This window comes from Mustela erminea, chromosome 14 (genome assembly GCF_009829155.1).
Source record: "Mustela erminea isolate mMusErm1 chromosome 14, mMusErm1.Pri, whole genome shotgun sequence".
NCBI lineage: Eukaryota > Metazoa > Chordata > Mammalia > Carnivora > Mustelidae > Mustela > Mustela erminea.
The window spans coordinates 43466564-43493380 of record NC_045627.1 but is presented as its reverse complement, the minus strand read 5'-3'; the positions used below and the strand labels follow the sequence as shown (position 1 = coordinate 43493380).

General features: G+C 43.9%; 1 non-coding gene and 1 pseudogene across 1 annotated transcript; one reads left to right on the top strand and one right to left on the bottom strand.

Moving 5' to 3' along the window:
- Nucleotides 1–9249: 9249 nt before the first annotated feature.
- Nucleotides 9250–11516, top strand: LOC116572671 (annotated as a pseudogene).
- Nucleotides 11517–19810: 8294 nt separating this feature from the next.
- Nucleotides 19811–19914, bottom strand: LOC116573850. The gene has a single exon (XR_004279037.1). It is a non-coding gene; the product is annotated as a U6 spliceosomal RNA (small nuclear RNA).
- Nucleotides 19915–26817: the final 6903 nt, after the last annotated feature.

The following is a 26817-nucleotide window of genomic DNA, read 5'->3' as shown; positions in this document are numbered from 1 at the left end:
TCTGCTTCAGTCACCCAACCAGGCAATGGAAGAACCAGACTCAAACCTAGGATTCCTGACTCTCAGGCTACAGCTCTCACTCTGAGGATGCAGAAAACTGTTTCCAGCATGATTCATGATCTTGAATTAATCACTAATATTTCTAGCAAGGAACTTACATCACCCTGCCTCCCTACCGCCATCACCCATCAAAGAGGGGACACTGAGTCCACCTCTTATCTCCCTGGCCCACTTGCTCCTCCTCTCCTTGAGATTCTCTGCAATTATAGCCCAGTGTCTGGAGGCTTATATCCCACCCACCCCTGAGACACTGGGATGTCAGCCATTAGTCTCCATTCTCTGCACTCTCAAATGAGAGAACCAAGATTAATGAAGCATCTTCTCTCAATCAAGAAGCCATTTCAGGCTGTGCTTTTAAGCCCAGTGAGTTGTGCAGATGAATTAACACCATTTGACCTTTTTATTTTCCATGGGAAGATTTGTGGCACCCCCCTCTACCCCCACCCCATCTGAAGAACAAGCATGCTCCCAGCCACTTACATTCAGCAGCCTCAAGTGTGGGCCCAGAGGGAGGGTATCGTGTCCCAGCACTGCAGTCAGATTACTCCTCAGAGTGGCTGCGAAAGGGGGAAATTGGTGGATGTCATTTCTGGGGGCTCCTCAAACTCAACATACCCACATCTAACAAAACACAAGAGACCCTTCTCTCTCAAGAGGCAGACAGAACCTGGAAAGGGACCCCAAAATGCAGCTCTTGCTAAGCCAAGTCCTTGACATGCAGTGGGGGAACCAGAACTGAGTCTGAAGCTAAGCCAGAGCAATATTTGTAAGAGCTAAGCACAAAGCATAGCATGCACACCAACCTACCAGAGCAGACACCTGTCATAAACCACCATAAAGCTACCCAGGCACATCCCAGGGGCTATTGGCTGCAAACAGAGCATTTCCTCTTCCCAAGAAATAGGAAGGGTTGGGGTGTTGATCCAGAAAGAGAGAGAAGATGCAAAGAGAGAGGAAGACCAAGTAACATGGCAGAAGGCTAGAATCCAAGTCATAGAAACAGTCAAGGGGCATTTAAAAAAAACAAAATGTCTTGTCTTAAATTTTAAGTTATGATTTTGCAAAATAAATCACTCCTTCACAAGCTTTCAATGGATTTTTCTAAACACTCAAGTGCCTGAGAGAATGGGGTATGTGTGTGTGTCTTTGTGTGATGTAGCAGGGGTGGGAGTAATGGGGAAAGGGCTGAAGTCTATATCTGACCCCCCACACTTCTGGACAAGAATAGCACATAAGGGTCCCTAAGTCATCACTAGACTAAACTAATTCAGCAGAAGCTCAAAGCAAGAGATGACCATGAGCAATGCAGGCTTTTAAAAAAACTCTTGGGGTCACATTTGCTTCTAACAAATCTATTCAAGGTTCAAGGAACCTCAGTCCAAGAAAATCTTATTCAGTTCTGAACAAGCAGAGTAACCCAAAGTGACATCTGAGTTACACAAGCAAGATTGAAGTCACCCTTTCTACTACCAGCAACTGCCCATACCCCCATTATGTGGCTGAATGCCACCCCAAGCCAGGAGGGCCAAACCCTGGAGTCATCCTTGACCTGTGCCCTCACTGCTAGTGACCAATGCTGTTAGATGCCTTCCCAATATCCATTCCCCACTTTTTTCCCAACTAACAGAGCCATAATTTGGTTTGGGGACAATGTGCCCAGTCCTAGAAAATGGATTGCAATCAGTCTGAGCTAATTGTGTAATTGTGACAATCCATTTCTCATATTCCCTGCCTCCCTTGCATCTAAGAGTGGCCATGTGAGTCAGGTCCAGACAACATAGCCTAAGCAGAAGTCTGCTGAGGATGATTCTGAGCATTTAGTTGGCTCTTCTGATAGAAGGAACTGATGGGGCACTGTCTTCCTCTTCGTCTGGGGAGGGAATGTAGAGGAGATGTCTGGAATTCTAGTAGCCATCTCCTGACCACAGTGAGAAAGCCCAAAGAACATCATAAAACTAGGCTCTGACAGTACACACAACTGAACCCTGCCTACAACCACCAAGACTCAGAGATATTCTGATATGAGAAAATGAACTCTACTTTTGTAAGTTAAAAGTAAGCAAGTGTTCTGCGTCTTGTACCTGAACACATCCTAAGTGATCCCCTCCCCTTCTCACATATCCAAATTGTCACCAAATCCTATTCCCTCCGTCTCCTGAGCACATTTCCCTCCAAACACCTGGTCTCCACCTCTGCTCAGCCCAAGTCCTTTATGAGGACACTAAAGGAGTCTTCCTTAAACATAGATCACTGTGAAGCCCAGCTCTTGTTACTTTAAGAGAAGCTTAAATTCAAGGTTCCTTATGATATGTCCCCACCTGCCTCCGAGCAGGTGATTTGTAACTTAATAAATTTTTGTCTCTTTTTTTTTAAAAAAATGGCATTTAGAACCCAGAGCAAGTTAGAGAAGTATAGGGACAGATGAGCCACAAAAAAGAAGGCATTTTTGGGCTGTGCCTATGGCCTGCCAGAGCCGTGTTAAGGACTGTGGACTTAATTCAATATGAAGCCATTGAAGGACTTTATTCAATATGAGCCTCCAGACGAAGGAATGGAAGGCAGAGGCAGGGAAGGCTATAAAGACAGCCACCTGTTCCCCAAGACAGCTCCCTGTTCTGCTCCTTGTTCCCAGGGACCCCAGTGCACACGCCGCCTTCCCATGTGCAGACGTCCGCATTTGGGCTGTGTGAGGGCCAGGAGACATGTGACTCATATCAGATCATCCTTCTCCTCATTGTTTCCCTTTTCCAATAAAGAAAAAAAAATGACTTTGGTCTCTGCCCACAGCTGTACCACTCGTGACATTCATCCCAGTGTGACAAGAGAGGCCACATTGGCCAGAAGTGGAAGGACAGAACCATCTGGACACTGCCTGAGCTCACGCATGGGCAAGCTTGGCATTTCCCAACAGACATGGCAAAGCACCTCCTCGGGAGTGGGTCAGCTCAGAAAACTCCCTGTACAGAAAACAAAGCTTTGAAACCCCATCAGCAGGAGCTAAAATCCATTCCTAAAATAAACAGAACCCAGCCCCTCACTGTGTCTCTACAGCTAACTCACAACTGAAACAGCCAATCTAAATATCTTTTTTATTTGGTGCTTCTTTCATAGCTTGTCAATAAATATTTTCAGTTTAAAAAAAATGTTTTGACTTCCTTGCAGGAATATGTACTCTCCTTATATCAAAAAACATCTAAAGCTTTATGATCAAATTTTTTAGCAAACGGATAGAAATCCAAAGGGGAAATACATTGTGAAATATGCAAAACAAGCCTTCCCACTCTCCATTAAAAAAAAAAAAAAAAAAAAAAAAAAAACACAGCAGCACACATGCAACTCTCCAGCTCATTCTCCAGAGCCCCAGAAACCTCCTTGCCCTTGGCAGCCAGGCCGTGGAGAGCCCCCCCAAATCCCCACCATCTGGCATTTTTGTCTGCAAAGCACAGGCCCTTCTACCCTGGGCTGCCTGCCCACTCTGCGGATGGAGGCCAGGCGCTGGCGGGGACTGCCTGGGCTCTGCCTCCCTGCTGGGTACATACACACACACACACACACACACACACACACACACACACACACTCTCTAACACTAACACTCTCAGCTCTGCTGCTTCCTGGCCCTGCACGGTGTGCTCAGGCCAGGCCTGCCACTCTGTCCTGACCTCACCTTCCCCACACACCAGCCAAGGGGGTCCAAATGTGAGAGAGAGGGTGAGAGAGGAAGTGGCTAGACTGGAGGGGGGAGAGCAAGGCCCTGGGGGGGGGGTAAGTGGGCAGGTGGTAGAGAGGGCTTCATTTGCTGGACCATCTGTCAGAAGCAAAGGAAAGTCGCCCAGCTCCACAGCCCAGGACCCTCATGCACACACACTCACACACACTCACACGTGCACATGCCCATGCACACAATACACAACCACATGCATACACACATAGACATCCACACATGTGCACGTACCCACAGAATCCCACACATAATGATAGACTCAAACAGGGCTGCCTGGGTGGCTCAGTCGATAGTCATCTGCCTTTGGCTCAGGTCATGATCCCGGGGTCCAGGGGTCAAGCCCCGCATTGGGCTCCCTGCTGGGCAAGAAGCCTGCTTCTCTCTCCCACTCTCCCTGCTTGTGTTCCCTCTCTTACTGTGTCTCTCTGTCAAAAAAATAAATACGATCTTTAAAAAAAAAAAAGATACACTCAAACACATATCCTCGTAGACATGTGCACACATAAATGTACACAAATGGGCACCTACACACACATACACAAGCATATGCACAAATAAATATACCACCTATAGAGTCATACACACACTCACACTCACACATAAAACCATGCACAGATAGACAGAACCATATGCGTGCATATTAAACCAACACCCATATGTAGTCAAACACACATGAACATACTTACACACATGATCACACACTCCCACACTCATCCATTCTCTCTCACATGCATCCTTACACACCATGCATAAGTAAACAATTATGTGTACATACACATGCCCGCAGACACACAGTATACATGCACAAAGGCACATGCACACACATATATTCCTGCCCATGCTCTGCCATTGCCACCCAATACGGACACCCATATCCACAGACACTCTCTCACATGCACACCCAAATACACAAAAGCTTGCATACACAGGGACATGAATACACAACTATGTTGTCCTAGTGAGGTCAGGTTGCTTTAATCAAATACCACCGACTGGGTGGCTTCAACAATAAGCACTTGTTTCTCACAGTTCTGGAGGCTGAGAAGTCCAAGGTCAAGGCACTGGCCAACTGGGTGTCTGGTGAGGACTGTCTTCCTGGCCTGTGAACAGCTGCCATCTAGCTACATCCCCACATGGCAGAGGGAGCGCTTTCAGGTCTCTTGCTTTCTTCATAAGTGCATCCATGCCATCATGACCTCATCTAACCTTATTTACCTTGCAAAGATCCCGCCTCCAAACACCATCACACTGGGGGTTAGGGTTCCAAGGTATGAATTTGGGAGGTTGAGCATACATTCAGTCCATAGCATATATGCACACACACAAACATACATGCACACCCAAACACAGTCACACACATGCACATACCCCTGCACATTTGTGTAGGCAATCATACATGCATATGCTTATGCCAACACAAAGACTCACGTATACAGCCAAAACAGACACATTCACACAATTGTCTACTAACACATACACACCCACACTCAGACATACTTATACATGTACACATGCTCACAAATACAGACACAGACATATGTCTACTCATGCAAACATATCCATATAATCAGAAATGCAGAAATACACTGATGCACACATATACCTCCTCACATGCACACATATGTCCACACACACATTTCTACAATTACATAAGTGCGTACATGAGCACACAAACACTTAATCACATGCACACACATATATGCCCATTATCTCTCTCTCTTTCATACACAGACACAGACAGCCTGCTGGCCATCTTTTCTTCCCATTAGGAAAAATCACATTCACTGCCAATATGCAGAAGACTCTGGTATGGTCACACCACTAGGTCTCCAGGAGTGAGAACAGCTGCCACCATTCCCCACTATCTCCAACATGAACCCACACTTACCCTCCCCTGCCTTTACCACCTCAGCACCATCTGCTGCTCCCCCGGGGGGACACCTGGTCCAGTGTTCTCAAGCCTGGCCACGTAGCAGAATCACTCAGCACTGTCCATCAATACTGACCCTGGGACCCTGATTCAATTGATCTAAGGGGGACCTGGGTACTGAGTTGGGATTTTTAAGTTCTACAGCCTCTCTGGCATAAATCCCCATCCCAGCTCTATACTTCAGAGTACTTAAGCAGGAATTACCTTCTCCATCTCTAAAATGGGAGAAACAATAATGCCTATTTTATAGGTTGTTCTATGGATTAAATCAGATAATCCATCCAAATCACAGAGTGCATAAATGTTAGCTATTGTTACTATTACTAGTTTTATAAGACCACAGTATATTCCTGGGAAATGTTAAGACCAAAATTTAAAAAAAAAAAAAAAACTGAAAGTAACCCCTGAAATTTGTATGACCCAGAAACCATCTGGGCCCATCTGTTCAACCTCCTTCTGACCCCTGTCTCCTACAGGACCAACAGTGCATTGGTACTTCTACCACCCAGAAGTCAGCCTGAGGGACTAAGCATCACCCTCTTCCTGATTGTTGTTTTCTTCTCCTCTTATTTCTTTAGTACAATAATGACAAAGACATCCTCCTACACATGCCTGAGGCTGCGCAATCTAGAGCGGGTTCCCATCATGCAGGTCTGCCACCCCCCTGACATGTCAGAATTATCCAGTCCCCACTGTTGTGATGAGAAAGCAGAGCCACAGAGAGCTTAGCAATGTGTCCCAAGTCAGTCACCAAGCAGCAGATGTGTCTGGTTCCACGTCCAGGGTTTTTCTCCACTGACATCCTGCCAGGCCGTTACTCCTCCACCTCCATTCTCTGTGCCCCCTTCATACTCTGTACTCCCTTTCCCTCCATTCAGAGGTCCTTCAGAGCCAGGGTGGCCTGCCACTCTCGTCAGGAGAACAAGGGGTGTCACAGACTTGATGCGTAAGCGTTTAACACGACGGTGAGAAGTAGTTGATTACAGCCCTATTCCAGAAATGCTTAAAATGGAGGGAGGAAGAGAAGACAATCAATATTGGTCAATGGACCTCGGATCACACGACTAAAAGCAGGACCTAGGGGAACCTGGGTGGCTCAATCAGTTAAAACAGCTGCCTTCGGCTCAGGTCATGATCCCAGGGTCGTGGGATTGAGCTCTTCATCAGGCTCCCTGCTCAGCGGGGAGCTTGCTTCCCCCCCCCACCGCCCCGGATCCCAACCCCCGCCTGCCGCTCTGCCTACTTGTGCGCGCTCTCTACCTCTCTCAAATGAATAAACAAAATCTTTAAAAAATAAAATAAAATAAAAGCAGGACCTAGACAAGAAGGAAGAAGGGGACAAGACCAGTATTTCTGACTACCTCCTAGGCCAGAAGCACTGTGAAGACATAATTTGATATTGTAGGGAAGATAAAAGAAAATGTGGGTTCAGAGTACCAAGTTGGCTTGAGTTCCAGCTGCACCATGTCCTAGCTATGTGATCCTACTGTCATAGCTTCTTTAAAGTGTACAGTGGGGTCTGATGAGGTCAGACCTAGAATATATATCGTCTGGTGCTTGAACACCCGAAGAACTCAATAAACCTTGGCTATTTCCATCTTATTAACTATTATCCATATTTCAAAGCTTTATTAAAGAATCATAGTCCAAGTGAGGACTCCAGATTATTTCAAAATATATTCTATTTTGAGTGAACTAACATGGTGTCCACTGGCTGGACTCTGTTATCAGGCACGAACTCCCAGTGTTATCTCATTCTGTTCCCTACATATAACCATGGAGGTGGCACAGCTCCTCTTCCCAAGGAGTTTAGAGGTTCCTAGAGAAGAAAGAAAAGTTTAGGGGGGCGCCTGGGTGGCTCAGTCAGTTAAGCAGCTGCCTTCAGCTCAGGTTGTGATCCCAAGGTCCTGGGATCTAGCCCCTCGTCCAGCACCCTGCTCAGTAGGAAGCCTGCTTCTCCCTCTCCCACTCCCACTCCCCAGGCTTGTGTTTCCTCTCTCGCTGTCTCTCTCTCTGTCAAATAAATAAGTAAAAATCTTTATTAAAAAAAAGTTTAGGAAGAAACAATATAAGGAACTAGATGAAAAATGAATAAAATGATTCATGCCTACATGCAAATAAGGAAAATGAGATTCAGAGAAGCAAAATAATTTGCCCGAGGACATGCAGCTGATAAAGGAGAGGGCAGGGCCTGCAACTCAGGCATGTCCTGATGCCAAATCTCAAATCTAATGCTCTTTGCACCAAACATAAGCGCTCTGGGGACTTGATTTTTAGAACAAATAGAAACTTTGGCAGATGGAGTGGTGGGTTCTGATAGAAAGAGTGATCTAAACCCCTGAGGGACTCAAACTTGAAAACAAGAAGTCTTGGAGAATGACTAACGAGGATCAAATGGGAAGTTTTGAAACTCCCATCCATAAACACAGCAAAATACATAAGTCATCCAGGTGTGACCCTCAAGGAGATAACATGGCATTTTCAGAGAGGCTTCCAAGAGCTAAACAAACAAACACACCGTATTTCTACATTTGAAGAGGGCCTATTGAGAAAATGTTTATTTTTCCAACTTAGTGCATGACTTTAACTGATTCTAATCAAAATCCTAAGGGAATTTTCTTTAGAAGCTGTAAAAGTGACTCTAAGTTTCATCTGGAAGAATGAAGAGATAGAGTTGGGCAAGAAAATATTGAAAAAAGAAACCCAGGGACAGCTAGGTATACTGGATACGAAAACTTACATGTACGAAGTTCAACATGGGTATTGGTGCAACACCACACAGGTCAACACGACAGAATATGTAGCCAGAAACACACTGGCAAATGCAAGAACCTTGTGAAGCTTCACAAACCAGTGAGACCAGGAGGGATTACTCAATAAGCAGAGTTGAAAAAATTGGACACCTGGGGAAAAAATCCTGTTAGAGCCTCACCTCACAGCATTATACCTTTAAACATACACACACACACACACACACACACACAAAGAAAATGTAGTTGAATATCTATCTGGCATCTCTCTAAATATAAACATCAACGTTAGGATGAACTACAATGGAAAACATCAAGATTCAACTATGTACAAATTTGAAACTTCTGAAAGTCAAAAATCAATATATGACAATGGTTAAAGCTGGGGGATGGGTATGGGGGTGATGGGTTTAAATTACACTATCTGGAAAGCCTGGGTGGCTCAGTTAGTTAAGCAACTGCCTTCAGCTCAGGTGCTGATCCTGGAGTCCTGGGATCCGGGAACAGGCTCCCTGCTCAGCAGGGAGTCTGCTTCTCCCTCGGCCTGCTCCTTCCTCCTCTCCTGTACTTTCTGTCTCTCTCTCTCTCATTCTCTCTCTCTCAAATAAATAAATAAAATCTTTTTAAAAGTAATTAATCAATTAATTAATTAAAAGCACACCTATAAGTACTAATTTTTTTTAAATTACGTTGTTCTCTCAGAACCTTCCTGTGCCTGCGTTTGGACTTCGTTTCTCCAGCCTCCAGGACACGTCCCATCCTTCCGGCCTGAGGCTAGCAGTATAGGAAAAAAAAAATTCCATATAATTTCTTGCCCCATACACACCTTGAGGCAAGCAAAAAAATTAAAATAAATTTTAACAATGAGGGAAATCGTGCACATCCAGGCCGGTCAGTGTGGCAACCAGATCAGTGCCAAGTTCTGGGAGGTAATCAGTGATGAACACGGCATCAACCCCACTGGAACCTACCACGGTGACAGCGACCTGCTGTTGGATCGCATCTCTGTGTACTACAATGAAGCTACAGGTGGCAAATATGTTCCTCGTGCTATGTTGGTGGATCTAGAACCCGGGACCATGGACTCTGTTCGCTCAGGTCGTTTTGGGCAGATATTCAGACCAGACAACTTTGTTTTTGGTCAGTCTGGGGCAGGCAACAACTGAGCCAAAGGCCACTACACAGAGGGGGCTGATCTGGTTGACTCAGTCCTGGATGTGGTGAGGAAGGAGGCGGAGAGCTGTGACTGCCTACAGGGCTTCCAGCTGACCCACTCACTGGGTGGGGGCACAGGCTCTGGAATGGGCACCTTGCTCATCAGCAAGATCCGAGAAGAGTATCCTGACCGCATCATGAACACCTTCAGTGTGGTACCCTCACCCAGAGTGTCTGACACTGTGGTCGAGCCCTATAATGCCACCCTCTCCATCCATCAGTTGGTAGAGAACACAGATGAGACCTACTGCATTGACAACGAGGCCCTTTATGACATCTGCTTCCGCACTCTCAAGCTGACCACGCCAACCTACGGAGACCTGAACCACCTCGTCTCAGCCACCATGAGTGGTGTCACCACCTGCCTCTGCTTCCCTCTCAATGCTGACCTCCGGAAGCTAGCCATCAACATGGTGCCCTTCCGACGGCTCCACTTCTTCATGTCTGGCTTTGCACCTCTGACCAGCCGTGGAAGCCAGCAGTATCGGGCCCTCACTGTGCCTGAACTCATCCAGCAGGTCTTTGATGCCAAGAACATGATGGCTGCCTGTGACCCCCACCATGGCCGTTACCTCACTGAGGCTGCTATCTTCCGTGGGCGGATGTCCATGAAGGAGGTAGATGAGCAGACGCTCAATGTGCAGAATAAGAATAGCAGCTACTTTATGGAGTGGATCCCCAACAACGTCAAGACAGCAGTCTGCAATATCCCACGTTGTGGCCTCAAGATGGCAGTCACCTTCATTGGAAATAACACAGCCATCCAGGAGCTCTTCAAGCGCATCTCAGAGCAGTTCACGGCCATGTTCTGGCGCAAGGCCTTCCTCCACTGGTACACAGGTGAGGTCATGGACAAGATGGAATTCACTGAAGCTGAGAGCAACATGAATGACCTTGTCTCCGAGAACCAGCAGTACCAGGATGCCACCGCAGAAGAGGAGGAGGATGTTGGTGAGGAGGCTAAAGAGGAGGCCTAAGGCATCCTCAGGCTTTTCCATTCCCTTAGCCTTCTTCCTCAGCTGCCCCTGTCCTCTCCCTCAGAATTACATTTTCTGACTCTGTCTCTTTTTTTTCCTTTTTTGGAGGGGCGTGGTCCTAGAACACAGTGCCTGGCACATAATAGGCGCTCAATAAATACTTGTTGTTTGTTGAAGGTCTCCTCTCTTCCACTCTGGGAAACCTAGATTTCTGCCATTCACAGTAACCCTGTATTTCCTTTCAGTGTCCCCTTCCCCCATTTGTCCAGTTGGTATTTCCCTTTGTTTTATAAGATAATTCTCCAAGAAGCTGGGTCTCATCAGATCCCATCTAGAACCAAGTGCTTAAAACCCAGTAGATGGCCACCATCCTAAGCCCATGTGGTAGCCCCGGGGAAAGGAAACAAAGCTACCTCATAGCAGTAGAGGAACCTATAAGGAAGGGGTAGGGTTTTTTATTCTAGAGCAGTTTTGGAGAGGGGTATTCAGGCTCTTGAGTCCTAATTTCCAGGAATTTCCCTGCTCCTCTTAGCTTCAGGAAAGGTGTTGACAGTATTATCTGTATTTTCCCGTCTTCTTCCAAGCTGTGTCCTGAGCTGTTTCTTTTGCTGGGGTCTGCCCCACCCTGTTAAAGCAGGATCCTTCCCTTTTCCTACATAACCACCTTCATATGTTGGATTCCTTCCTTTTCCCCTGGTTGGAGAAGGGAGCCAAGAAGGGGAAGAGGGACTAGCCTCCAGAAAGACCCTCCCCATCCCCACCCTTTCTTAGCAAACACCCAGCTCTGCTGTGTATATACAGAAAGGTTTGTACTGCCACCTAAATCTTTTGAATCATTCTTCCAGAGAGGGGACAAGGAGACCCTCCCATCTTTGGCAACATCTCATTTTTTTCCTTTTGCTATTCCCTCCCCTGCCCTTGGCTTTATCCTGTCCTACACTTCAAATTTCCATTTTGTGTTGAACTTGCTTTCTTCCATATTGAAAAGATAACATTGCCCCAAGAGCCAAAAATAAATGACAACTAAAAAAAAAAAAAATTACGTTGTTGGCTCTGCTTTTGCATATGTTTAAAAATGTCCACAAATAAATAAAAATATTTTTTGAAAAGGAGGGGGATGCCTCAGTGGGTTAAGAGTCTGCCTTTGGCTCAGGTCATTATCCTGGGGTCCTGACATCAAGCCTCACATTGGGCTCTCTGCTCAGCAAAGAGCCTGCTTCTACCTCTGCCTGCCTCTCCCCCTGCTCATGCACTCTCTTTCTTTCTTTGACAAATGAATAAATAAAAATCTTTTTAAAAAAAAGTCCATGGTTATAAAGAAGATGTGGCATATATATGTTTATATTTATATATAATGGAATATATAGTATACTTATATAATGGAATACTATGTAGCCATAAAAAAGAAGGAAACTTGCCATTTGCAACAACATGGATGGACCTAAAGGGTACTATGCAAAGTGACATAAGTCAGAGAAGGGTAAATACCATATGATTTCACTTACATGTTGAACATAAAAAAAAATGAACAAACACAAAAAAGCAGAAACAGATCCATAAATGCAGAGAACAAACAGATGATTGACAGAGGTGAGGTGTGTAGGGGGATGGACAAATGGGTGAAGGGTAATGGGAGGTACAGACTTCCAGTTATGGAATGAATAAGTCACAGGGATGAAAGGTAAAGCACAGGGAATATAGTCAATGATATTGTAATACCATTGTATGGTGACAGGTGGTAGCTATACTTTTGCAAGCACAGCAAAATGTCTAAAGTTGTCGAATCACTATACGGCACACCAGAAACTAATGGAATGCTGTGTGCCAGTTACACTTCAATCTAAAAAAAAGTCCACGGTTACAAATTGAAGTATTTAAAAGTTTAAAAATTTAACATAAATTTAAAAGGCAAACAACCACCAATATAGCATATAAACCATTATTATCTTTAAGGTGTAAAGAGCCCCTCCAATGACTAATACTCACTAAAGCATCAGTAGATAAGAAGTGACCATTAGTGAATTACCCCTTCATATCCAATTCCCCTTCCTGCTTCCTCATGGGCTTTGATTTCCATTGAAAGACCCACAAGGTTCTGGGGAGGCTGACTCCATCCCCGATATTAAGGAGATCATATGATTTGGCCACCCCAATCAGTGCATCTCATTCCCCAGCCATTGTGATTGACTGAGGAAGAGGCATGTGAGCAAGCCAGGCCCAAGAGAATCAATCTGAGTTTCTGAGATTAGGGACAAGGAAGCTCTTTCTTTCCCCCATGGACCTCAGTAGAGCTCTAGGAGCTTCTGGGAGAATGTTGGTATCTGCAGGAAATACCATCACCAATCCCAGAATAAAGCCAACACAAGGATGCAGAGCCAAGAAGTCAGTAGAAACAGAGAGAGGGGCTCCATGACTGTTTTTTGGTTTGGTTTGGTTTGGTTTTTTAAACTCAGGATCAAGTTTCATATAAAGCTGAATGTATTCCTGTTTAAATGTATTGAACAAAAATCCCATTTTTTTTCTGGGTTTCTATTACTTGCAAACGAAAGCAATCAAACAAAAATGAGCTAACTAAGCCTGAACATGTAAAGATCTCAAGCATTCCCCCCAAGTAGAATGCAAAGAGCAGAATTCTCACATGGCCCCTAGGTGGTCAGGGAGGTCTAGGGAGGGCCAGTGTGGGCAGGCTTCCCCTCCCTCAGACGCCAAGTAGTAGTAGAGACTCATCTGAGCTCTGACTGCTGCTCTGACTCATCTCCTGTCTTCCCACAGCCCCCTTATCTCTCATCTCCCGTTTTCCTCTGAGGGAAAGGACCACTTGGGCCCCTGGAATCCCCATGGCAAGGCATACCTCCCTCAGTACCATGAACTGTCTGCCCAGGAAGATAGTGAGACATCTGGGGGCAAGTGTGTTGGTTGAGACCCAGACTCTCCAATCTGCAGGTCCTTTCTCCTGGCCTAAGATTGGAAAGCAGATTGGGGAATCTTCCAGCACATGCAGTCTCACTTAGAGTGGTCAAGAGTGGAGGCTACCTACACCAGCCATCTGAGTATGGCCTCTTCAATCTGACCAGGCCAAAACAAGACCTTCTCCTGTCACCCAGACAGGACCAAATTCGCAGTCACAGATCATTAAATCAGAACGCCAAATGAACAAACCCAACAGCCAATGCATTCATCCACAGTGGTAGCGTTCCCTCTGCAGACCATGCCCATATGCACGATCCCTCCATGTATCTCAGTCCCTGAAATGGCCTAATAAGCATAATATTGGGGCCAATGAAAACTCAGATCCTCCCCCAGGCATGGGGGTGCCTGGTGATCTGAGCTGCCCCTGCTCACTGCCTGTCCCTTCTCTTCCAGTCCCCTGAACTCGGCCCCAAAATGTATTTTGCCAAGTTTGATCCTAGAAATTCTCTTTTTCTAAGACAACTCTTTTTCATAATCACCTTTGTCTATTTTTTAACTATTTCCTTTCCTAGCTGTTATTTTTACATTTTAACTATATTTTGAGCATATTTGATAGAGAATAGAAAGGATAAATGCAACAAATTTAAGTTAAAATTATCTATTAAAATGACCACCCCTTGGGGCGCCTGGGTGGCTCAGTGGGTTAAGCCGCTGCCTTCGGCTCAGGTCATGGTCTCGGGGTCCTAGGATTGAGTCCCGCGTCGGGCTCTCTGCTCAGCAGGGAGCCCGCTTCCCTCTCTCTCTCTCTCTCTCTCTCTCTCTCTCTGCCAGCCTCTCTGCCTACCTGTGATCTCTCTCTGTCAAATAAATAAATAAAATATTAAAAAAAAAAATGACCACCCCTCAACTCACCATTCAACGAAGAGCTAGAACCTCACCAATAACTTGTATCTGCCTCTCCCATCCACATCCTTCCCCTGCAAAATAGCCACATCTTGAATTTTTGTGTTTTTCATTCCTTTATGGTTCTTTGCACTGTTCGCACATATGAATGAATTATACAATTGTAGCTATACTCTGCATAGTCTTCTACAGACTGGCATATTTCACTTAATATTGTTTATAAGACATATTCATGTTGTTCCAAATTGCTGAGGTTTGTCCATTTTAATTGCTGCATGTTATTCCTCCGTATAAAAGTGTATCCTGCTGTCTATGTCCCTCTGCCTGTCTGCAGACACTGACATTGTCAAAGATCTTGAGGGCTTTGCACCATACTAAACGTGCTTCTATAAACATTTCTGCACACTTCTCCATACATGTAATGCCTACACACAAGAGCCTCTCTGGGGTCTATACCTGGGAAGGGCATGGCTGGGTCAATGAATAGTCAAATGTTCAATTTCACAAGAAAATGTCTAGCTGTGTTCCCACAGTCTCTCTTTATGTGGTTGCCAATATTTCTGTACCCCATTATTCACTCCCCAACCTGTAAGGCGATTGATAATAAGCCTCTACTCCTGCCTGTAGCATGCAGTGTCTTGCTGTGGATGGAGCATACCTTCCTGCCATGTGACTTGCACATACCAACAGAATATGACAAGAAGTGACAAGTACCTTGTCTAAGCAGGAGCTTGAAGAGCCAACACAAGGATCTGCCTTTGTTCTTTTTCCCCTCTGCTGTGAAATTATCATGCCCTAGATGGAAGCTCTTCCCCCACTCTGGGTCCTTGGATGAAGATACGTGGAGCAGAGGGGTAGCCATCCTCAGTGACAAAAATTATGAGAGAGAAATAAACCATTATTATAAGCTACTGAGTGCAGGGGCTGTTTGTTACTGCATCATAATACAGCAAAACCTACCTGACACAAGATACTCAACAAATATTTACTGAGCATCTCCCACATGCCGGGCATGGTGCTGGGTTCTGTGAAAGCAATGATGGTCAAGATAAACAAGGTCATGGCTTCCTGGGGTTCACACTCTATACAAGCAGCAGGTCCCAAAGGCCCTCAAGATTTTCACATATAACTCCCAAAAACAAACTCATCAGTTAAGACTCCTTCTGTCAGAAGTGATGCACTTGATAAAGAAACATGGAAATTTGTGGATTTTTTTTTAAGATTTTATTCATTTATTTGACAGGCAGAGATCACAAGTAGGCAGAGAGGCAGGCAGATAGAGAGAGAGGTGGAAGCAGGCTCCCTGCTGAGCAGAGAGCCTGATGCGGGACGCGATCCCAGGACCTTGAGATCTTGACCCGAGCCGAAGACAGAGGCTTTAACCCACTGAGCCACGCAGGCACCCCAAATTTGTGGATTCTTATAAACACAAAGTCCAGGCATTAAGCTTGAAGTAGGGATGGGTCCAGGAGCAAATGATATCACTGGGGCCCATGCTTGCATTCTCTTTCTCTCTCATTCTTTCTCTTTCTGCTGTTTTCCTATGTGTTTGTCTCCATGCCCAGACCCAAGTCAATCCAGGCTACACTTCCCTAGCTCTAAGACCACCAATTCAAACAAAGTCCTGGGCCTGACTCCCAGAACCAGATTGGCCCACAAGCTCAACCCTGAACCAGTCAATGTCCAGGAAGATGGGATACACTGATTGGTCCAGACCTGGGTCACATGCCACCCCTGGAGCTGGTGAGGAGGTCACCCTACCCAAACCCCATGGGCCAAGAAGAGAGTAGGTGGTAGACACCTTCAGGAAAAATCTTGGCACTCTTACCAGAAGGGAAAACAGATTCTAGACAGGCAAACCATCAATTGCCCCTACCAATGATACACTGAAGCTGGCTCCCACCATCTCATTTAAAGACGATAGTACACATCCCTTCCAAACTCTGCATTCAGTGACATCACATTGGTGGTATGAAATCAGTCACTGTGGGGTGTTTACACCAAAGGAATAGGCAGGCACTGTACATCAGGGCTGTAATTTCCCTAGAGAGCCAGTTCTTCTGCATTTGTCAGCACACCACTGGCCCTAACTCTGTTGCAACCTAAAAGGGGTGTGTGGATATGTGTGCAAGCATGCATGCACGTGCATGCTTGCAAGTTTAAATTTGCTTTCTCTGCATCAGAAATCACAAAAGCAGGCATTGGCTATAAACTCCAATATAATTTGGTGAGCTGTACCTCTTCACTTGGGCTATTAAATCATTTCCCCTCCAAAGGTACACATGTTGCGGCATAAGGAGCAAACTGTTGACAGATGGTGGAGAAACTTCACAGGCCCATAATTGAGACTTATTTTCATACATTTGTGCCAGTTTGAAATCTAATTGCCAATAAAACAATACTGTGATACTGCCACATCTAATACCTCTGCCACTCTCCAAAGTTACACTTGAATCCACTAGTAAATTCTAATCTCCCAGAGAAAAATATTTCCCCCTCTCCATCGGAAAAGCAGAGCTATAAATCCACGTACAGTGGTTCATTTTCAAATGCGAACCTCCTTTCCCCGATCCCCAAAGAGCCCTCACTCGGCTAATGTTAGTGCCTGCCTGAGAGCAGTAGATATTCTTTGTTTACTTGACAGAAGCACAGATGTGGCTTAGTGAGTCTGGGATGAGGTCTTTTCGCAGAGAAATGCTTGAATGGGCTAAGTTACCCTCCCTCTTTGGAGTGACACAGTGCCATGTCTGGAGATATTTCGCCTTGATCATAAAAAAGTGGCCACAGGCCAATCACTTTTCACTGAGCAAGAGAAGGTGAAGGAACCCAGAACCGCCCCCCGCCCCGCCGCAATCCTTGCTTTTCTGTTTTCACTCTCCTGATGAAAAGGTTTGACGATAGATCGATCCAGATCAATTGAGACTGTAAATAAAAAACGGGCTTTCAGTGAGATGAAGGAGAGCAGGGGCTGGGTTCATTTGTGTCTACTGAAAAACACAACATGTCACCTCAAACCACAAGCCTGCTACTAGTAGTCACGGCCATCGTTCACAAGTCAGAGCTTTGCCCAGTTCACAAAGAAATCATTACTGCAGGCTGAGTCTGTACCAGGTCTGTGCCAAGCCCAGAGATGGTGCAGTGAATATAGCAAATATGGCCCTTGCCTCCATGGTCTTCACGTGAGCCCTGGAGGGGGGCAGTATTATTTTCCCTATCACACAGACAGTAAGCCGAGGCTCAGAGTGGTCAAATAACTCTTCCTCCAGGATGTACAGCGAGTAGGAGAGGAGAAACTCGGCAGATGCAGATCATCTGATTTACCTCCCGGTCCAGCTGTGTTGATACAGGGATTCAATGAGAGGGACACCTGGGTGGCTCCATTGCTTAAGCATCCAACTCTTGCTTTCAGCTCAGGTCATGATCTCAGGGTCATGAGATCAAGCCCTGCATGGGCTCTGTGCTCAGTGCAGAGTCCACTTGAGATTCTCTCCCTCTGACCTTCCAACCCCTGCTTTCTTGCTCTCTCTCTCTCAAATAAATTAATAAACAAAATATTTTTTAAAAGGATTCAGGGAAATAGTTAACTATGGAATATTTAAAAAGTTGGGTTTCCTTTCTCCCATCCCAGCCCCACCTCCACCTGTGGTCCTCACTCTTCCATCTGGGACTGCATCTCCCTCACCAGCCACACACCAGCCTTTAAACAAGGGAAGGTCATTATACAGCTTCCTGGAGCCTTCCTTTTTCCATGCAAACAATCGTCAGTTGCTTCAGACATTCCCCAAACCATAGCCCAACATCTAACCACTGCTTCTCAAATTGTAGTGAGGACAGAAATCATCCAGAGAATTTGAAATGCAAACTTTGGCTCAGGAGGTCTGGATGGCAGCCTCCACCCCACCCCAGACTTGCATCTCTAACCAGCTCCCCTGGGGAGTCCGGATGCTGCTGGTACACAAACCACATTTGGAGGAGTAACTTCAGGGCCTGTGCTGATATTGGTAGCCACTGGCCACATGTGGCTATGGAGCATTTGAGGTGTTAGCAGTGCAAGTGAGGAGCTCAGTGTTTATTCATTTCGTTGTAATAATTTAAAATTAATTTTTAAAAACTAAATTTAAAAAAATTTTTAAATAAACATTATAATTAAATTTAATTAAAATTAAAGTATTAAATATTTTCCCATTAAACACAATTTACTGTTTTGGTAGGACTCTATTTTATTCTAACCATTGAAATTTAGCATGTGAATTGAGATGGGCTGGAAGTGTAAAAAACATACTGAATTTCAAAGACTCAGCAGTTACGGGGAAAGTTTCCCCTATGTCACTAATAATTTATTTACATGGTTTAATACTGAAATGAACATGTTTTTAATATATTGGGTCACCTAAAATCTATTATTGGCTACTAGAAATGTTTTAATTTTTGGTAGATGATAGATAGGTAGATAGAGTGAGTGAGCTCACATTATATTTCTATTGAACCGCCGTGGTCTAGATCATTCGTCAGCCTCAACACCTTCCGTTTGTCTGAGCTCCAGCTTATCTACAACCTACTGATCCATGGTCTGGATGCTGTACTCAAACCAATGCATCCTGAAGTTATTGGGTTGTTTTGCATGAGTTTGAGGGGCAAACACATCACATCAACCCCACTGTCTTTTTGTCCCCTGATATACATCAGCTCTCCCCTAATGTCCACATAAAGCAGTCTAGCTTTGTGAGCTGTTGCCATTATTCAGACAGTAGAGTTTGCCCTAGTCCGTTTCTCATGCTTGTTTCAGCCCATTCTTCCTGCCAGTCGGGGTCTCCCCTGCATCTCGACTCCATCATTCAACATCTCTCTCTCAACTTCACAGCTTCCTCCTGTTTGATAAGTTTGCCCTCGTGTCTTCAATGGGGCCAGCAATTACATTGCTGAAGGGGACAGGCCACATCTAGAATAGAAAATTGTAAGGAACAACTAACACGCTGTCTACACTCAGGAACTGTTTAAAACAGAGAGTCTGTTAAGTCCTTTAATTGGAATGACCTACAGACACATTTTTTCAAATGGTGTTACAGAAAAACATTTAATGACGCAGAACATTGTCCTTAATGTATTTAAGTGCTAAATGCATGTAACATAACAGTATATAAAGAATACTATTTTCAAGTATTTATTTACATAAGTGGAAAAAAGACTAGTATACGAATATATCAAAATGGTAAACACAGTTCTCTCTAGATGATGGAACTGAAATCACTTTCATTTTCCTTGCAGAATGTTCTGCTTGCATTGTCTTGTTTAATATGTACTTTAATATTTGGGGTCATTGGCATTTTATTTTATTTTATTTTTTTAATATGGAATGCTTCACAAATTTGCATGTCATCCCTGTGCAGGGGCCATGCTAATCTCTGTATTGTTCCAATTTGAGTAAATGTGCTGCCAAAGAGAGCATGGGATCATTGGCAGTTTACAAGCGATGGAAACTGAGTCTCAGGTTACCCCATCTGTCCTTGGCCCCTTTGCTGAAGCACAGGACCATGGGGGGCTCTAGTCTCCCATGGGCAAAGACTCAGGCTCTTCCCCCAGACCCGCTGCTGCCCTCCTAGGGGGTGGGGCCCAAGAGGGTCCTGTAAGTACAGGATCTCTGGACTTCAGCAAAACGTCTAATTACAGCCTATCTTCCCAGATGTGCTTTAACTCCACCCCCTTGCCTAGTCGAGAACATGGCTTTAGCTCTCCTTCCTCTCTCTCCCACCAAATCATGTTCCTCCTCTCTACAGGATCACCCCTGTCAGCATAAAAACAAGCTCTTTAAAGAAAAAAACATAGCCTTTTCTAACCCTCTTTTTCCCTCCAGAGACCATCCCACCTCTCTCCTTCCTTTTACAACAAAAATCCCTGAGAAAGGAATATACAGGAGTATTCAACAAACAGTAGCAATCATTAGGTGCCCCATCAAACATGGCAATGAGGTGATGGAGTGGTCAGCATTGCTCAGAGCCCATGTATCAATGCACAGAGCATTCTGCCATTTTACATCTCACCCCTATGGCAAGTAAGAGCTAGAGTAGCAGGAGCAGCTTCAAGCCCATGGCTCCTTGTTCCCAGAGGAAATCTACATAAAGAATACAATGAGACCCTCAGAAACCAAGTCCCAGCATATATCCCATTTCTTTAAGAACAGCAGCAACAGAACTAGTCAGAAAACAAAGTCAAAGATATAAGAGAAGATAATCTTCTAAAATAAAGACCCAAAATTGCAGATCAAAGGGAAATTTGTCCTCTCAGATTAATTCAATAAGAAGTCAATATTCGAATGGGCAGAGAAATAGAGTCAGCTACATGGGGACACAGTCAGGCTGCCTCCATGGTCTTCTTTGCAACAATCAACGTCAAGAGATAGAAAAACAACCCTTACAGAAATCAAGGGGTGGGGGCACACATAATGTGAATCAAAATTTTTATTAACCCAGCAGAGGTGTCATTGTATATAAAGACAACAGAGCAGTTCTCAGAAAGGTAGTACCCATCAAACCCTTCCTAGTGATAAAGTCTAGCCAACACATGAATGAATCCAAAAGAGGTAAAAAGAAGAACTTGTGAGTACAAGGCCTGTGCTGTACAAGACTTGGCAGAAAAAAAAAAAAAAAAACCTGATTGCCGTTAACTACAGAGCAAAATCTAGGGAATGTGACAAACTGAGGTTACAAGAGAACTTGATCTAGTATAGGCCATGACAATGCCAACGAACAAACATAACATAACCAACAAAAATCAGAAGGCAAAGGGAAAGGAGGGAAAGATGGAGGAATTCTGTGTATTCAGAATCCCTGCTGGGTGATGAGTCAGTCCTTTCTACAGTGGCTGAGCTCTGTTGGTAGTTTCCCAAACATTGTGCCATCAACTCCTCAGGCTCTCCTGGCCCCAGAGTCCACCAGATTCAGCTTTACCCGCAGGCAGTTAAATGACTTATCTACACTTCTCTCGATAGGCCAAGTTCCCCAAATCCAGCTCAGTGACCACATTCTGATTAAAAGGCTAGACTTAAACAAGCTGGCTAAAAGAGCTTCAAGCAACCTAAGAGAAGGGGGCAGGGGGTGTCTCCCCCCAGTGCTAGTCTTGTCCCACCTGAGATATTATCCTCCCCTCAACTCTGGGCACCCTGCCCATACAAGCCCTGCCATTCTGCTCGAGACAGCTTTGCCAGTTCTGTACTCCTCAACAGTCCCCTCTCCCCACCTTCCCTTATGCCTCTGACTCCAGGTTGAGGAGAAGGGGCCCACTCCTCAGTGCCTGCAGCCACCTGGAGACCACTGTCCCCTGCAAACATTCCAGAAAGTCTCTTCTATCACTCCCCAACCTCAGCACCATCCTCTTCTACCATGTTACCCAAAACGTGGTCCACAGATACTAATCCCACAAAATGCTCCATTGAATAAAAGCACCATAGTCCCATATATTTGGGAACCATAGGTCCTATACCTCTGTCCTGAGAAACACTATGTACAAAAGTGTGTTAAAAGTGAGAAAAATCTCATAGTATAAATCCTGGCATTTCCCAGACTTCCTCCTCCACAGAACTCCTTGTCACAAAACATTTGCTTGAATTGGCAATCAGTGGGACACACTTTGGGAAACTCTTCTATCACCCTCCATGACACTCTCACTCACCTAGTAGCCTCCCACCTGACACAGGTTCTCTTCCTGCTTGCCTGCCTTCTCCACAGTCCTTCTCCACTTTGTCCATTCCGCTGGTATAGTGGAAATTTCTTCTTGCCCAGTATCCTTTATCCTTCCTCTAGTAAAAACATCTCACTTTTTTTTTTTGTACCATCCTACCCTCAGACCATGTGATTCAGCTCTAAAGGTTAAGTGAGACTCAGGCTTGGCCAACCACTGCACTGAATTCTCCTGGCCACAGTCGTCAGGTCACTGATGGGCTGGGAACAGCAGTCAGGCCAGTAAGAAACAGCTCCAAAGCCCTTAGCTGGAGCTTTCAGGGAAAAGGTGCTCTATCTTCTGCTGGCATCGCCCAGCTAATAGGATGTAAGCACAGAGAAGCTGGTCGTCATCTTCCAGATAGCCTGCCTGAGAAGTAAACCAACACAGAAGAAAGTGAAGTCTCAAGATATTCCAGAGAATAAAATGGATCCACCGATGCCTGGTTTCTTATACTTCTCACTTATAGGAGTCAATAAATCCTTCCTTTATCCTAATCTAATTATATTGAGTTTCTGTTCACTGCAACATAGTAATAGCTAATATTTATCTAATATTTATTATGTTCCAGGCACTGTTGTAAATGCTTGACACGGATTTTCTCATTTTTCTCATTTAATCCTAACAAATATTAAGAAATAGGCATTGATAGGACTGTGTTTCCTACAGGTGAAGAAATCAAGACACAAAGAAGTTGAGTGATTTGCCAAAGTCCACACAATCAGTAAATGGCAGACCCAGCATTCAGATTCATGCATCTGTCCCTGAGCCCCCCTCAACCACAAAGCCATCCATTTCCATCATTAAGGATTCCAACCAGTGAGGCGTACTCAGCCCAAACACCACACCCAATCCTTTCCTTAATCAGGAGGGAGTTCAGTAGCTGATTAATTCAGGAGAAGTTGGCCTCAAGTAATCCCAGGCTCAGCTGAATTCCCTCACTGCTCCTCCAAAAACCCTTTCAACCCACTTCTTGTCAATTCCCAACCAAATTCCCCGCCTCAGCTGTTCTAAATTTTCTCTCTTACTTTACAGAGGCCCTCTGACATGATTTTCTTCAACAGCAACCTTCTCAAACTCAAAATGTTTCTTCAATTATCCTTCACTTGTCCTCCAACACACTCCCCAAATGAGGCCTGGCACTAACCTGGATGGGGGTCCTTGTCTTTCTACTGTCCCCTTCCCTGGGATCTCACTCCCTCAGTTTAATCATTCCAAATGGAAAAATGACTTACTACACAGTGAGATACAATGAGATAGATACAATGAGACATTCTAATTATATGATTCTATCATTATTACATGATGCTATCAACATGAGGAAATAATATGCAGTGTAAAAAGCAGACAAAAAAGTTGTGCATGAAGTAGACTCTAATATGTAGAGATAAACAGGTAAAGAATAAAGACTGACAGAAAACCCACAAAAACACTAATAATGCTGTCCATTCTCAGCAGAACAATGGGTGATTTTTTTGGTCTTTCTGCACTTCTTTATTTTTCCAATTTTCGACTTGTATTACTTTTAAGTGAAAAAATATTTCAAATATATAAAGAGAGAGACTATAAACAAGTTAGTTAATCAAAACTCCTTTTGATTACTATTCTTTATTTCTTAAGCCCCCAAATTTTTCGAGAGAAGATATCTGTACTGATGCCCCCACCTTCCTCACTCCAAATACTCCCTCATTTCTCCCCCTTTGTTTTCTGGCTTTTCTTCACAGCATTCTCTGAAGAAACCCTTCCTCCCCTGGGACTTTGCCAGGCTAACTGGCACATTTCTGAACCTCTGCTTCAGGTAATACTGCTAATCACCATTCACTGTGTCAAGGGGATTTTTCCTTTTTAGTAGTGACACTAGTATAACGAAGCCCCTGAACCCAGCCCCCAGCGTTCACCATTACTGACTTATACAAACCCAGTTCAGATCATCTTAACTGGTTCATGGGATGAGGAAATACAGAGTGCCATAGCTTCAGAGACATGGCTGTTTCTAGGAATTCAAACAATGTCACCTGGATCATAAAATGGGTGAGCGGGGAGAGATGAGAACTCCAGCTGCACCATCCACTACAAATAGCCAGAAGCAAGACGATGGCCCACATTCCCCTTACTCAAAATAATCACACTGGATGTTTTGGTATATTTGTTTCATTTCTTTCCCTTATGCACGTTTTACTCTGCTCACATGCAGATGTTCAACGAAGCCAAGTACTGTATCCTGTAAGGTGCCAAAATAGACACAGATTTTCATCAGCTTCATCCCAAGAAGTGACCAGTACACCACACATCACCTACAGTCCTCGCAGGAAGATGTCTAGGAGGGTGTGCGGTGCCTGCCCCAGTTCTCTGCAGCTACCATTCTGCAACTACAGGGCTGTCCAGCAGAACTTCTGCAATGACTCACGCTGTACAATATGGTAGCCATAAGCCACATATGGTTATGAGCCCTTACAATGTGGTTCATGTGACTGAGTAACCACACTGTTAATTTTATTTAGTTTTAAGTAATTTGAAATGTCTAACAGCTTTATTGACCTACTATAACATTCAAAGTGTACAATCAGTGGGTTTTAATATATTCACATAGTTCTATAATTATCACCACTATCCAATTATATTTTTAATGTAATCTTTTCTTTTTTTTTTTTAAGTAAGCTCTATACCCAAGGTGGGGCTTGAACTCATGACCTTGAGATGAAGAGTCACATGCTCTACTAATTCAGCCAGCCAGCTGCCCCACCACTATCTAATTTTAAAACATTTTCATTACGGCCCCAAAAGAAACCCTTTACCTATTATCAGTCATTCCCCTTTCTCCCCTCCACCTAGCCCTTGATAACCACCAATCTATGTCTATCTGGACATTTAATATCAATGACATCATACAATTTGTGACCTTAAGTAACGGACTGCTTCCATTTAGCATAATGTTTTCAAGATTCATCCATGTGGTAGCATATATCCACTCTTTATTCCTTTTAACTGCTGAATAACATGCCATTGTATGGATATACCACTTTTGTTCAATGATAGACATATTTCAGATGCTTCCATCTTTTGGCTATTCTGTATAATTCTGCCACTATGAACTTTCAAGAGGATGTACTCTTGGATATATGACTAAGAGTAGAATTTCTTGGCCATATGGTAACTCCATGTGTAATATTTTTGAGGAAATGTACAACTGTGTTTTCCAAAGCAGCTGTGCCATTTTACAATCCCACCAAATGTATGAAGATTCCAATTTCTCCAGATCCTTGCGGACACTCATCATTGTCTGTCTTCTTTATTACAATCATTCTAGTGGGTATGAAGTGGTGTCTCGTGATTTTAATCTGCTTTTCCTTAAGAATGAATGATGTTGAGCATCTTTTTATGTGCTTCCTGGACATTTGTATGTCTTCTTAAGTGTCTTTGCGTATCTTTTGCCCATTTTTAAACTCAGTTATTTATCTTTTTATTATTGAGTTATAATAGTTCTTTCTCTATTCTGAACAAAAGTCCTTTATCAGATCTACGATTTGTAAATATTTCCTCCCATTCTGTGGGTTGCTTTCATTTACTTATTGATGCCCTTGGAAGCACAAAGCTCTTTTATTTTTTATTATGGCCAATGTATCCGCTGCTTGTGTTTTAGCATCCTACCCAAGTAACTATTGTCTAACCTAATATCACAAATATTTAATTTTGTTTTATTCTAAGAGTTGTATAGTTTTAACTCTTAACTTTTGTAAATGTTATGAGGTAGGGGGTCTAACCACTCTTCTGCATGTGGATATTCCATTTCCCAGAACCATTTGTTGAGAAGAATATTCTTTCCCCAATTGAATTATTTTGGCACCTTTGTCAAAAATCAATTGACTGTAAATGTGAGGGTTTATTTCTGGACTCTCAATTCTATTCCATTGATCTATATGTCTACGCAAGTACCACACATTCTTGATTACTGTAAGTCTGTAGTACATTTTAAAACCAGGAATTGTGAGTCCTCTAACTTTGTCCTTCTTTTTCAAGATCTTTTTTGTCTATGCTAGGTTCCTGGCATTTGCACATGAATTTTAAAATCAATTTTTCAATTGGTGGTAAGGGGAAGCCAGCTGGGATTTTGACAGGGATTATGTGGAAGTTATGGGTCAGTTTGGGATGTACTGCCATTTTAACAATTTTCACAACCTTGAACATGGGAAGTCAGTCCATTTATTTGGGTCTTATTTAATTTCTTCTTATAACATCTTGAAGTTTTAGTTGTACAAGGCTTACATTTCATTGGTTAAATTTATTCCTAAATATTTTGTTCATTTTGACCCTATTATAAATGGAATTGCTTTCTCAATTTTCAGATTGTCCACAGCTAGTATATAGAAATTCAACTGATTTTTGTATTTTGATCTTATAGCTCACATTCTTGCTAAAGGCAAGAGATCCTTTCTTGCCTCTTCCCACTTTCGATGATCACAGGCTCTCTGTGGCTTATGGTTGCACCACTCCAATTTCTGCCACCATCTTCACAAGGCCTTCTTCCCTGTGTCTCTGTGTCTTTTCTATCTCTCAGCAGGACATTGGCTTTGGCGTCCACTTGAATAATCCAGGATGATCTCATCTCTAGATCCTTTTTTTTTTTTTAAGATTTTAT